Here is a 15237-nt window from a genome sequence, read left to right as displayed (position 1 = left end):
AACAGTCTGTCTCCCTTTGTACCCCAATTCTGCTCCTACAAGGTTGTCACAGTTAACAGCTTACAAATATTATTCCTCCACACATTTTCTCTGCATTTCCACAGATACACATAGAGTTTTATTTTGTTTTGTTTTGCATTTTACATTAATAGTAGTTTGTGACTATGTCTTAAAGGTTGTTGTAAGTCGGTGACTATTGTTCCAGTTTGTCCACTTAACACTGTATTTTATAGTGGACATAATTTATGTTATTATTCTCCAGTGTTAGAAACTAGAGTTACTTTTTTGTTTTTGTTTACAACTAATTGTCTAGTAATTTGGTATGTATGTAAGAGTAAAGTAACTTTCTTTAATAAAATACACTCTAACTAGTAGCCTGGACCATTATTAAATTACTTAAAGAAATAAAACATTTTTTGTATTGTTTGTTAGATATAACATTAACTCCAGAAAGAAATATAACCACACACGGTATTAGTAAAGCAAATATTTTCCTAGAGAAATAGCTCCTGATTATGTTTCAAAGTATATCAAATTAATAGACACATGTTCAATAGGTCATAGAACTGGTAGACATTTTTAAATAATAGAGACATACCATCAAATTTATTTTTTCATACAAACTTCAAGCAATGAAACGTCTTCAAGAACTCATATAAAAGACTCAACATGTTAAAAAGTGTGATAAGAAAAAAGGATCATCTACTTCTATTCTATCTTGGAATGATATGAAGCAATTTCCTCGTCTCCTCCTACTACTCTTCTTTCTTATTTACCTTTTTTTCCCGTTTCATCTCTATATTTTTCCCCATTTCTATCTCCCTGAAGAACTACCTTCATAAATATTAGTATTGCAAACAATATATGTGAGTATGTGTGTGTGTGTGATTTTACCCTATTTAGAAATTGGAATAACAGGAATAAAAATATATCTTATTGTGAGTGAAAACAATCTGTGTATTAAAATAACACATGATACAGGGAGTAAAATCTAATTCTAGGAATCTTTTTCATTAATTTTTAAATGAATAGGTCTTATACATGTAATGCTATACACATTTTAATATGTTGTAACATAGTTAATAAAATTAACATAACTAGTTTTCAGTATTTTCATTCTCGAGTGAGACATACAATGTAAAAATATGTAAATTTACAAACATACCTAGTATCTCTTGCTTTTAAAATATTGTGCCATAAAACTTACTTCATTGTAAGTTATGAGAATTTTGCCATTTAAAATTCTACAAATAATTGTTGCATAAATTACACAACATACTACAATTATCTTATGTTGTTTTATAAATTTAGATGTACTAGCTATATTAAAATAAGTATTATATAGCTAATTTATATTCAATGTACTCATTAAACATAATACAATTCAATCCAGAGAATTAATGTACATATAATGAGTAAAGATGTAAACTTGGGTTAAACAAAGGTAAAAACAAATATTTGAATTTATAACACCTGCTTAATTGTAGTAGTGTAACATTGGGCTTATAAAATCCTCCAGAACATGTATAAAAGGCTATATGTTTGCACACAGGAGTGCTCTGCAACTAAATTAGAACAAATTGTTAACAAATTGTTAAAGGGTAGTAGCATTAACTACTTTTATAAATAAACCAAAGTATAATTGTAGTAAGGCAATGGCTCCCATACTTTGGAAGGTATGACAGTAATCTATGAAGCTGGTTATAATATAAAAGCTGAATCAGAACCTTTAGAGGATAGGACTCATGCATGTACATTTTTAACAATCTTCCCACATGATTTTCCTGGTCATCAAAAAGTAAGACCAATTTCCAAACATAAGTCTGATTTCAGTGTCATATGTGAGTCACTCTTTGAAACACTTTGGCATAATGATATGATAGGATAATAACTATATTATATTAGCTAGCATCATAAAACAATAAAATAGTTCAAAGAATGAATTCCAACTTCATTAGGAAAAGTGAATCAGAAATCTGTACATACAACTGACTGTAGGAATGAGAGAAAGAAAAGAAGACATCATTCATTTACTCTTGCATCAAACAATTTTGTTAAATTTATTCAATTCTTACTATAGGTCAAGCATTGTTTTGGATATTGGCAGTAAAATAAAAAATAAAATAGACAAATCTCCTACCCATACCATATTAAAAATATATGAGGGGTGGGGGACAGGTAAAGGTCATTAAGCAGGCAATTATAAATAAAAAGTGGCAAATAATACTTTGATGGGGAAAATGCAATTATTGAAGAAGAATATATAGCAGAATCCTCTAACTCGGGATGAGAGTGCTTACAGAAATTACTCCAAGACGGTGACATCTAAGTTACTACCTGACTAAAAAGAGTAAGAGTGGAAGGAATAGAAGAAAAAACAGAACAAAACAGTTTTTATACTGGCAGGGGAGTGAGAGAGCACGAGCAAAGAATCTTAAGAAGCAAGGAAGAAGTGATGAAAGTTTAATTTAAGGGGGCATGAGGCTGCCTAAGAAGCCCACGTAAATTACTTTAGAGTTGAGGTCTTAAAGGTGGTGAAAAGTGCCCACTTGGAATCCACATTTCAAAAGAACCACTCAGATTTTCAGTATGGATGACAGATCAAAAGAGCTAAAACTGGAGGAAGAAAGAGTTGGAAGACAGTTGGAATAATGCAGCCTAGAAAATGCAAAGATGTGTGTACAGGGCAGGATGGAGAAAGAAGTGGATGGACCAGAAAGAGATTTTTAAAAAAATACTGAGAGTACTTGGTGAGGGAGAGCACTGAGTCAGGGAAGTTTCCCAGATTTCTGGCTTGGACAACTAGGGGGAGAGAGTGCTTCCACTGAGCATGAGATCATGGGAGGATCAGGTCAACTGAGGGTTCAAAAGAAGGGGAGTGATCATCCATGTCAAGGGTTGCTAGTAACAAAGAAATAATAGTAAACACTTTAAGAAAGTGTTTATTAAATTTAACTAGAAGATAACTGATGACCCAGGCAAGGACAGTTCTACTAGGGAGGTGGGGGCAGATTATTGTGCCATTAGTAGGAGCACGAGAGAGGTAAAAATAGACTCCCTCAAAATCATCTCCATGTATTTCCATAGTGTAGCTTAGTGCCCATCCTAATCACATATAATATCCTTGTAGGAAAGTATCAGTCCCTTCCTAAACCATCATCAGACTTGAGTTCAGTAACAGATTGATGGGACACTTTGGTTTCTACGTCTATTAAATGAGTTTTATCTAGATCAGCAGTTTTCAAAGTAAGGTCCACACATGTCTGTACTCTTTTGGGGGTGTTCCCTAAGGTCCAACTATTTTAATAATAATACATAATAATACTAAAGCTTTTTTCTTTCATTCTCTCCCACATTGACAATGGAGTCTTCCAGTAGAGGTTATGAGACACAGATGATGTCACAGCAGATTGAATAAGGAATCAGATATGAAAATCCCAGCTTCCTTCCACAAAGTCAAATATTAAAGAAACTTACAAAAATCTTACAAATGTTTTTAGAAATCTTTAATTATTCTTAAGAATGTAAGATGATTGGGGCGCCTGGGTGGCTCAGTCGGTTAAGCGTCCGACTTCGGCTCAGGAGCCTGCTTCAGATTCTGTGTTTCCTTCTCTCTCTGCCCCTCCCCTGCTCATGCTCTGTCTCTCTCTGTCTCAAAAATAAATAAAACATTAAAAAAAAAAAAGAATGTAAGATGATATAAAAACCAAAAAGTCAAAGAATTACTAATTGGATTATTTCTAAATTTTTCCTAGCTCGGATTTTCTATTATTCTCATAAAATATATAAATGCAGAATGATCTAATAACACCTTTTGCTGAATAAGGAAAAAAAAGCTATCCTTGGCTTTACTTATCTTACAAGATTTTATGCAAGTCAAATATAAATTTGGGGGATTTAGTCAATCATAGTAGAAACAGCCTCTCAGTGCTGGTTGGAATCTTCGTTCAAAAATACACAATCTGGTGGCACCTGGGTGGCTCAGTCGGTTAAGCATCCGACTTTGGCTCAGGTCATGATCTCACGGTTCGTGGGTTCGAGCCCTGCATCAGGCTTGGTGCTGACAGCTCAGAGCCTGGAGCCTGCTTTGGATTCTGTGTCTCCTTCTCTCTCTACTCCTCCCCTGCTCACATTCTGTCTCTCTCTCTCTCTCAGAAATAAACATTAAAAAATTTTAAATGTATATATATATATACATATATATATGTATATATATATATATATATACATATATATATATATATACATATATATATATATATGATCTGTATGACTTTGTGCAAGACATCATATCTCTTTCTGCTTTGCCTTCTTCTTCTCCATAACAGGGTAAAATCATATATGTACTAATTACAAAACACCAAAAAAGGAACTGTCACATATTAGACTCTCGAAAAGTAGCAGTTGTCAATGTTGTTATTTTGGCAAAGATTAGGAAGACTGTAGTAATTTTTTTTTTAAGTGCTGGTATTTAAATCTGTTCTTGGAAGTTATTTTGGCACTGATTTTGACTGAAAACCTAACAACATCAAAATTTTAATAAAAATTTTAAGAGATTAACTCATTACCCAAGAAAAAGAAGCTACATAGCTGGCTACAGATTTATCCAACAGCTTTGAATTGAAAAATCTCAAGTGACTAAAAAAATAGAAATTTTCTGAAGGATAAAAATCCACAAATAGTATTTGCAGAGTTCACCCTAAATATAAATCCTGGCAAGTATTTTCAAGTCTCTTAAGAGCTCATGTGGATGGTCCATTGAGCCATCAGGTGCAATAAATGTTTACTTATTCTCTTCACACATATATATCCCTGCTGGCATTAATGTAACAGATTTCAGTTTGCTAGCTTCCCTAAGGAATAATATTGAAGAGCTAAAATAAAAATAAATAAAAATAAATAAATAAAAACAACTGCTGCTAGTAGGAACTACCATCTCCTACTTAAGAATTAGAGTGAAGTGTTCCTTTTATTCATTCATTCAGCATATATTTTACTGCACATCTACTATGTGTAAAACATTGTTTCACGGGCAAATATAATGATTGCGATAACTGTTTTTTTTTTCAGTCTTGAACTGCATGAGATACATTTTTTTAACACAGAAGTTATGTCTGTAAAGCTTTTTACATTCAGTTTTTTGGAATAAAAGTAGTTCAGGATTCCAATCAGAGGACAGAAATCTAGAGTTGTTTGAATACTGAAAGTAGAAACATGATTTTTAAATTTGGCTTTTCACCATCTCCAGCACCAGGTGCTTAGACTTCTTTCTTGCCTTCTAAGTCTTCATTGCTCTATCCTGTGACATTGTTTTTCCATTCTAGATCCTATGACTTCCCTTTATCTGGTAATTACATACAAATCTCTGGATTTTGTTATTTAGGACAACTTGGAAGAGTAAGAGAGAGTTGACAAAAAGGAAGATGGATTCAAAATATCCAAAGAATGGATGTTTATCCACTTTATTTAATGAGTTGTTTAATGGCATCCCTGCAATTTAATGTACCTGGATGAGGTTTTTATCCAAAGGGAAATGGGTTCAAACAGCAGGAATGCCTACTTACAATACTGGGTATGCATTTTCCTCTGTGGACCTCTATTGATCTTCCTACTTCCCCCAATATTCCCCTGCAAATTATCATGTTCTAAAAACATTCCAATTCCAGGAAAGATTACCTTAATCAAATTCATCATATAGTAAATATGTATGCTGTGTAAAATAAAACAGGAAAAAAAGTACGTTTCTTAATATAATTGGGATGGTTTACATGTGGTAACTTCCTATGATTCTTTGGTCAAAATGGAGAAATAAAAAAGAACCCATCTCTGAGATGAAATAAAAGGATGAAATTTGTTTTGTTGAAAATGTGGTTAATACAAATAATTCTCAAACAACAATTTTCAGAAATGGAGCATACTTTAACAAATTTGGCATGCAGTGAAGTTATTTAATGAAAGAGTAGAATTATAACTCCTTAAAACAATCTTTTAATTAAAATGCCCTCTCTTTCCCTAATGTAATTAGTTGATGTAATGATAATAAAAGAGAAACAATCTGCACAGATGGGTTCCTGAAAATTTTCTAACAAAAAAGAGCACCACATTGCAATTATCCCTTTATTTTGGTAGATGAGTTACACTCTATTCTCTTTAATTTCTTCACGGAGTACATTTTTTTAACCTTTTTCTACTTTCAGATATTTTACAGTCGCTGAAATCAAGGTTTATCTTAAGCTAACAGGGGACAGAGGTCTGAGCTGCTCTTTTCAGAAGGTGCCATCAATTCAGCTTTTAAGGAGAAGCCAGAAGGAGCCATTTATGCACACTCCAGCTGGCACTTTCTTAAAGAGATCAATCACACTGCCTCTCTGCAGGCCCAGCCTCCCCCAGCCCCAGGAAGGGAGTCCCAAGTTTCCTCCTATACCCAGGTATCCACTTCAGCAGCCACACAAACTAGAGTTTTGCCACCTGGCTCACTCATCAGGACTATTTATCATTTCAGTTAATGTGGTCTTTGTGCAGGCCAGACCTCTCCCCTACCCTTCAAATGCATTGTGTAATAAACTATACAAGAATGACTCATCCACATTCAATGCTTCATCATCACCCCCTCCCCTTTTTTCAGTTGAGAAAAGAGAATTCATTGAGAGGCCAAACATTTCAGGGAGTTATTTTTATTAGAATGTTGTATTTCTGCTACAGAGTGTTTTAAAGAAAACTAAATAAAATATCTATACCAGTTATGGAGTTTCCAATCTATGGTAATGCTTTAAATACACACAAGGGAGCTGATCATAATAAGAAAATCAAAAGTGGCTTAGAGAAGAGAAGTAGATTGCCACTGAAAATAATTCTGTCTCCAAATTTTTGCCTGCCTTCCTCTCCGTGGAGATGAGGTAGATTTGTTCATCAGTACAGGGAAAATAGAAAATAAAGAAAATTGGGGTCTAGAAAAAAAAAGGGAGAAGAGACAGGGAAGATGAAAAGAAACTTCCAAAGTGGTTTTCATCTTCTTAGAAGAGGGGGAGAAAGCTAGGGAGAGAAAATTAGAGGGCTGGTCTCCTGGGAGGAAAATCTTCAAATCATAATAATAATCTTACAGAGAGGGAATGCCTTCTCTCTTTTTGAAATTTGCTGTATCTTTAAAGTATGCTAGAGTCTAATATATTCAAAACTCAAAACATATAAAAACACTTAGCTTGATATATTGGAAACCAAGTAGCAAATGAGTTTCAATTTACATGTCAAGGTCAATTGTCCCTGGCTAGCTGTAGCACTGTGTGAAAAATGCTTTTGAGACCAGTTCTGGGTTCAGAGGCATATTTCAGTTAAGGGATTTGAACCTGAGTGATGGGGTAGGCATACTGGCCTACCAATAGTTATCCCTTTATTAAGGTCTCCTCATTATTTATTAGTGTCATCAAATCCTATCCATGATATTGTTTTATTGATGGCAGAGCCTTTTTACGCTTCAGAATGGAATATAATACAGTGCAGACGATACATTTCAGGCACCATGCTCTCTATATGAATGCAGGACCCAAAGTTCAACCCTGAACCAGGATGCATTCAAACAAGTAGAATCCAAACAGGAATGCAGACACTTACAGTCTCCTGAAAACATTTAAAAAGCATATACATTTATTGTCTAAAGCAACTTATTAAAATTCTATATTGTTTCTTCTTCTCAAACCCCCCCAAATTCTGAAAACTTGCTTTGACACATAACACACATGTATGTGTGCACACACAACCAGGCTCATGTGTACACACACACACACACACACACACACACTCACATACATGCACCTCTTCTGTTTCTATTTCCCTGGGAAATCTTATTTATCTCTGCGCTGACTTCTCCCCACAGGATAATCTGGCCATGATGTTTCTATTCTGCTCTGTTTCCATTTGGAAAGTCCATACCACACATGCTCACAATACTGATCTAGCAAAGCAAAAGCCTCCTCGAAAGACCTAAATGGGGAAGTAATAAACTGACAGAGCCTGAAGAATCTTTAGCAGGAAAATCATGGAGAAAGGCTGAGACCTTTCAAACACATATGCAACCTTTTCATAAGCCATCCTTTTATGCTGTATCGTGATGCCAAATTCCTGAACCATATTGTGGCATGGCAGTCTGCATCGATCCCACCTCATTAACTTGCTACCGAATCACTACAGATGATATTTCAATTTTCCAAATTTTAGTTTTTTCATCTATAAAAATGTGACCATAATAATTAATACCATCCAGAAAAAAATCAAATGAGCTAATGCATATGAATCAGTATTGTGCCTGGCACATATTAAACCTTCTCACTGGTTTCTGGTAATTAATTTCTCTCCCGGAACTCCAAAATCACTGTGTGTGTGTGAGTGTGTGAACAGGCCCTGTTTTTGTTTTTTTTTTCCCCAGACTCTGCCTGCAATCTTATGAGTGGTCTCTATCAAAATCTCTTCACTTCAAGGATCTAAGTAAATCCTGCTTCCTGCTAGGAACCTAATTAATACTCCATCTATATGCCGATAACTCCCAAACTTATATCTCTTGCCAGACCTCTTCCTTGAACTCTAGAGTCCTAAATTCACTTTCCTATTTGACAGTTGGGTAGTAAAAAATTAACCTTGCCAAAGGGAGGTCTGGCCTTTGTTATTGGCTCTCTAAGCCCTTGGACTGTCCTGCCTGATAAGAGTGTCTTTGGATAGTCTAACAATGTGATTTATGTTAGGGGCTTTGGGTTTTGAGGTGTCAGTTCAGCCTCTGGATGGGGCTAGAGACTACAGGTCAGCCAAGTGTGTGTTCAGCCATGTCTACATGACCGATCTCCAGTAAAATCTCTGGACATCCAATGCTCACATGAGCTTTCCTAGTTGGCAATATTCCATGCATACTGTCACTCACTGTTGCCTGAAAAAGTTAGCACTGTCCACAAGTCGAGTTGTTGGAGGAAGACAACTGCAATCTCTGAGGGTGGACCCTCTCCTGGACTCTGTCCCATGTGCTTCTTCTCTCAGCTGGCCTAAATCTGTATCCTTCTGATGCTATAAATTGTAACAAAGAGAATAACCACTTTCAGTCATTCTCTGAGCTGTTTTAGTGAATTATCAAACTTGATGGTGATATTGGGGACATTTGAAATTGCAATCGGTGTCAGAAGGGAAGGTGGTCTTGTAGTCTCCTGAATAATGCAGCGTCTTTACTTTGTTATATAGTAAATAATATATAACATTCCAAAATTGGCTCTTCATGTCCTCAGCATCCAAAACTCCTCCTCCCTCAGTTTTCCCCACATAGTATAATGGCAACTCTTATCATTCCATTTACCCAGGCCCAAAACCTTGGTATTATCTTTGATCAGCTCTTGCTAGCATATCTTATACCCAAACTATTAGAAAATCCTTTCTACCAACTCTTATTGCTTCTAATACACTGAATTGAGCTATTATTATCTTGCAGATGGATTATTCTAAAAGCCTCCTGACTAGCATTGACCTTACACATTTTATGTCTGCATATATCTAGCAGCAATCCATAACCTATTAGGCTTATTTCATAAGTCTGGCGAGTACAGTGATCTGGAACTTTTAAGGTGGAACACAGGACAGTTTTAGTACAGGCCTGGATACTATGAGAGCAGTTAGGTGGAACTATGCTGAGTGGCCACTGAAAGATGGAGTCCTTAGGCTCAACTCAATTCCAACGAATTCCAAAGCATCAGGCAGATTACAACAGTGGCTTATGATTCTCTAGGACAAGTAGAGGGAGACTCCTCTACCATGTGCTTGAGGCTGGGTCCAAGCTGCAAGACTAGCTCTACACCATCTCACAGGGCTCCCACCCGATAACAGCCTGCTTCAGAAAATGCACTGACCTGAGGTGTTACATGGAGGATATCTATGATCCCTGGAAGGCAGAGGCTGCCAGGCTGATTATTTCCCAAGTCAATACCAAAATATGTTGTCCCTGTTTCTTCTCTCATTGCTATGAGAAAAAGTAATTATGTCATTATTAGAAAGAAAAGAGTGCTTTTGACCATGCCAAGGGTAAAAGTCTTTGGCTGCTATAGCCTTGAGGTCTAAGTTCAATATGTGCTAAGGTCCATTTTCTATTTAGAATGCTTCCATTTATGAGGAGCCAACAGAATTATCGGTGTATTTGTTATTAGCTTACTGTTATGACAACTTACTTGCATCTGATTCATGAGAGGATAAGCACGTTAGTGACTGATTTCCAGCCATGGCAACTTAAGTGCTGTGCTTACTATAGGGGCACCACAGTCATGGTTAAGTGGCTTTGTCCTAGGCTGACTCAGCTCTAGGTCCATCCTATCATCTAATTTCTCTTTGTCCTATTCATACAGATGCTGAATGTGGGCCTATGCCTGGTACAATGAGATAGGGCAAATAAAAAGCTGTGCAGTGTAATGAGAAGGCAGTTGTTTTTGTCAGAACTCTCTTGGTAATATGTGCAGAGCTAATTCACAATGCTTTGAACAAAAAGGGAACTCATTGCATCCTGTAACTGAAAATAAACTCCAGGCATGTTTGGAGATAGGAATTCTTTCTCTGTTGCTCTGTTCTCTCTTCCTCTGTGTTGCCTTTGTTATTCTTTAACATTTTCCCATTTGATGGCACAGATAACCAACATGATTTCACACTTATAAGGAGAGGTTTTCATCCCAAATTATGTCAAAATCCAAAGAAGGAGTCTGTCTGGCCCAGATTGGGATTATTTTGGTGAGAGCAGAAGAGTTGAAGTTAGATGGATCAGTGGGTTCTGAGAGATGAAAATGAGCCTTGCCTGAACTATAGAGACTAAAATGATTCCCTCAAAGAGATTCTGGACAAACATACAAACCAACACAACCCAGAAATGCATCACAACAATGTTTTAGAAACTCCCTCAAAAGAAAGTACTTTGATTTGTGACCAGAGGTTGGTTATATTTTGATTCAATGGTTATTTACAATTAAAGTCACTTTATTATTTTTCATCAAACTGGGGTCTTTTTAAGAGTCTCAGAGATAGACATTAAGTGCATAGTAATCAGACCAGGAAAACAAGCACAAGTCAGGAACATCCTAGGCAAACCAGGGGTTCTGTCCAGTCCTCCTCCTTCACAGCATTCTCCGTCCTTCTTCAGAGCTACTTCATCACCTGCAGTGTTACTGACCCACCCTCAGTGGAACCAGCCCACCCCATTGTTCAATTCTGATGGCCACACTGCAGGCTCCTTTGTCTCCAGATTTGTACTGCTCAGATGTACACATCTTTCCATCACTCTACCCGCCCTCTCAGCTTGTGATAACCCAACTTCCAGTCTCCAGACAGGGGCTGATTAGCTAACCTGCTGTTGTTTAATCCCCACTTGTGTCCAGGTCAGTGCAGTTATGAAGCCACAAACGATCCTTAAACAGAGCTTATTTTGGCTCTGTCCCAGGATGCTGCTGTTACTGGGTTTATCCTGCCACTTAATACATCAAATATGATTTAAAATCAACACTGATGAAGCAGCTTAAAAAGTTTTATGTGGTGGGCCCATGACTAACAATACTTACCAGAACATGCCAGGTAAAATGTGGCTCTTCAGGAGCTCAGATTTTATTTTATATTTTTGTCCCAGAAAAGAGTACCATTAACTCCCAATGCCTTCAGCCATTATGCTTTGAGCATACATCTTGCCATATGAATGGTTGAAAGATGTTAATATATCAGAAATATGTGGCAGCACGTCACATGTGCTTTGAATTGTGAATGCAGAAGTAAAACATAAACAGTAGATGTTTGCCATCTAGGAGATTATAGGGTAGTAGGGAGATAGGCATGCAAATCAATTTCTCCAATGTGATATATAATAGTGTGAGTATCTCTAAAGTGCAATAGACGTGGAGGGGACAGAATGCCTAACAGGGGGTAACCATTTGGTAGGTGGAAAAAGAGGATGCACTTGTAAAAAAGAGGAAAGTGCATGTACAAAACATAACCCTATGAGGGGTGCCTGGGTGACTCAGTCGCTTAAGCATCCAACGTCAGCTCAGGCCATGATTTCGTGGTCCACGGGTTTGAGCCCCACATTGGGATCTGTGCTGACAGCTCAGAGCCTGGAGCTTGCTTCGGATTGTATGTCCCTCTCTCTCTGCCCCTCCCTCTCTTGCACTCTGTCTCTCCCTCTCTCAAAAATAAATAAACACTAAAAAAATTAAAGCAAACAAATAAAAAAACATAATCCTATGAGAGTATGGAAGTTAAAAAATCTTGTGAGCTAACTGGTTGGTACTAAGGGGAATCAAGTAAAGGCTATGATGTGGTGGAGGTGAGTCTGGACCGGCAGCAGGCAAGAACCTGTTTAAAAAAAAAGAATTTTTCAGTCTTAGTAAGATGAAGGAGGAATCCTTCTCAAGAAATAAGCTTATGCATTGCATGGCCTCTCAGAACTGATATTAAGCAGTAGTCTCTAATTGTCATTCTAATGTGGTACTTCTGAATACAGGGTCCAGTTGGCAACCCTGTGTCTCCATGCAATGTTCTTTGTTTCTGTTGCTCATCAGTATGATGCAATCTTGCCACCTCCATGAGTTAGTCCCTTAATTGTATATCCATGGCCTCTTCAGATTCATTCTAAATTCTTTCATAAAAAAGTAAAGTAAAAACAAGCCATTCATTGTTTTTATTCTTTTGGGACCCAGAAGATTTTTGATAATATTTGATAATATTTAGACCACTTACTATCCACAAATTTCTTTTCCTGATTCATCACAAAACTTCTGAGAGGTATGTTTTTTTCCTCTTTATATAAGAAAAAGAGGCACAGGAATTTGAGATCATTGAAAATGGCTTAAATCTAATAAGTGGCATAACTGGAATTTATTCTTATTGGTACACCTATGTTTTGCTTATGAGCAATTGTTCTTATGAATAGGTAGTAAAATGAGCTCAATTTGGCTGGGCTGTCCTATTTCTTTTTTGTGAAACTTGTATATAGATTATGATTTGCCTTAAGAATATTTAGCCACTTACATGATAGGTAGGCTAAGTTTCTACAAAAAATTCCTACTCCATCAGAACTCCACATATCAGACTTTCTGGGCAGAACACAGACTCTGCAGTCCATGTGCTCAAACCTAAAAGGCTCTTAACAGTTTTGCTATATGAAAATGCGTTTGGACCTTCCTGGACAATTGAAGGAAACTTGAACTTGAAACTTAGGGAAATAAATGGGCATTAAATAAATACCTTAAAGTCAGAGGCACCCTGAAAACTGCTAACTGTTTATTACAATTAGAAGTGAGAATCACTGATTTACCATCCTTAGCTATAGTTTTTGTAGTATACAAGGGCCAAAGTTAGTAACACTAGGACATTCAATCCCCATACATGTACAATTCCAACTTCTTGATAAAATTTAATAGTACAATAAAAAACACGACATTGTTAAGGAAAGGCTGAGAGTAATATATGCGGGGTGAAGAGTGGGTGAAGAGTGGAAACTAGAAAGATGTCAGGGAAGAGGTAAATAAAGGAGTGGGTTGGGCAAGGAGAATGGTACAGAAGGCAGAAGTAATGGCAGAGCCATTGCCAGACAGGAGGTATAGAAGCTTGAGTGAATCTATAACCAGACCTCATGCATGAGATACATTGACACCTCAGGTGGGTGGAAGGGAAGCCAAGCGTGAATTGGAAGCAGCATGGCTGAGGTAATGCAGTGGTAGGACAGCACTTCCTCCCAGATTGAAACCTAAATCCAAATCATAAACTTTGTTTTGATATGGGCTGGTGTTGCTCTTGCATGTGACAGAGTTGAGTGAGAAACAGCCATGAGAAGAGTAGCAGCAAATGGTGTACGATCTCACTCTCCAGCCATTCAGGCATTAGAGATACTAGGCCAGCTACCCCACCTGTGGAAAGTCTCTTTGAGTTGGAGACATAGAAGTAGGTATTAGAGAGTAACAGTAAATTTGAAGGTTAGGACCCTAACCAAATTAGTTGTAACTCAGAAGCAATCAGTCTTTAATTGCAGCAGAAGACTGGGGAAAATGTAAAACACAGCAAAACAAACAAACATCAGGATCCCAGTTGTAACTTGGTGTATTTGTGGGTACCAAAAAAGTCACTATTAGATCCAATGACCTTGATTTAAAGCAGAAGATGAACTCTAAACCCCACTTGTATGAGTCAGGACTTATGTGAAGCTACCTGGCTTGGTATTCACAAATTTTAATATTAGACATTTTTTTTTCAATTAATGATAACCACTTATCAAGCAGCTGCTACATAACTGACCTTATCCTGTGTGTGGAATACCATGAAAATGAGGATCACTGAGGTGCAGTTCAATGGGGGAGGTGGACAATAAACCATCAGTTGCAATGTGCTGTGATAAGTACTACCATGTGGGAAATGGAGAGGCAGGGATGATTTTCTGGTAGAAAGATATTTTAAATGAAATTTTAAAGAACCATGATTTAAACAGGCAAAGACAGGCGCTTGATCCTTGGAAGACAAGAAAAATATTTTACGCAGAGGGAATTTAATGCACAAAGGTATTGGTAACAGCTTTGTGAGTCTGGAGAAATTCAAATAGTTGTTTAGCTGCTGTTGAACAAAGAGGAAATAGGATGGTGAGAGATGAGGAGGGGAAGGTTAGCAGAGGCTGTGCTCCTAGGTAGGTTAGGATGACAGCTCAGAAGATCAGAACCAGATAGGTAAGTAAGCAAGGAGTCTGGGGTATATGTTACCAGGTGAAACTTTGAAGAATGAGGCAGGTGTAATGTTCTGACTGGGTAATTTGGTGTAAAATAAATGAGAGCTGCCTGGGGCAAGCAATGATGACAAAGGACTAGTAGAGGGAGTCAGTTACATAACCTCAATGTGGTGTCCTTCCACGGGCAGGCTCGGTAAATCTGTTTATAACCTTAAGGCAACTTTCTGCACATTTTGATGTTTTCCAAAAGAAAACCTACAAGTGTAGATTCTACTGAAAAGTTAGTGGCAGAGAGAGGGGAGAAGATTTATATAGAAGACAAACCCAAGTCTCTCTTCTTAGTTATGTGACTCAAAGTCTCCTTCCTAAGCATGTTTGGCTTTTCACTGCATACATTGTCTAAGTCTCTCCCTCTTTCCTATGGCAAACATGAATCTACCTTACCTCTCTCATTCTTGAGGACCAGCTGACAGAGAGCCCTGGAGGTCTATCAACCAAATGGGCTTATTAAAGCAATCATAAATTGGGTGTCG

At 37.1% G+C, this 15237-nt stretch overlaps 1 protein-coding gene across 6 annotated transcripts in view; it reads right to left on the bottom strand.

The window, feature by feature from the left end:
* The window catches only part of GRIK2 (glutamate ionotropic receptor kainate type subunit 2), a 670394-nt gene that overhangs the window by 382549 nt on the left and 272608 nt on the right, over window positions 1-15237 (bottom strand). The gene's annotated exons all lie outside the window — the stretch shown is intronic.

This window comes from Puma concolor, chromosome B2 (assembly GCF_028749965.1).
Source record: "Puma concolor isolate L17-30 chromosome B2, mPumCon1.1.hap2, whole genome shotgun sequence".
In the NCBI taxonomy this organism is placed as follows: Eukaryota; Metazoa; Chordata; class Mammalia; order Carnivora; family Felidae; genus Puma; species Puma concolor.
Note: the sequence above shows the minus strand (reverse complement) of the source record. Positions and strands in the feature narration are given on the sequence as shown.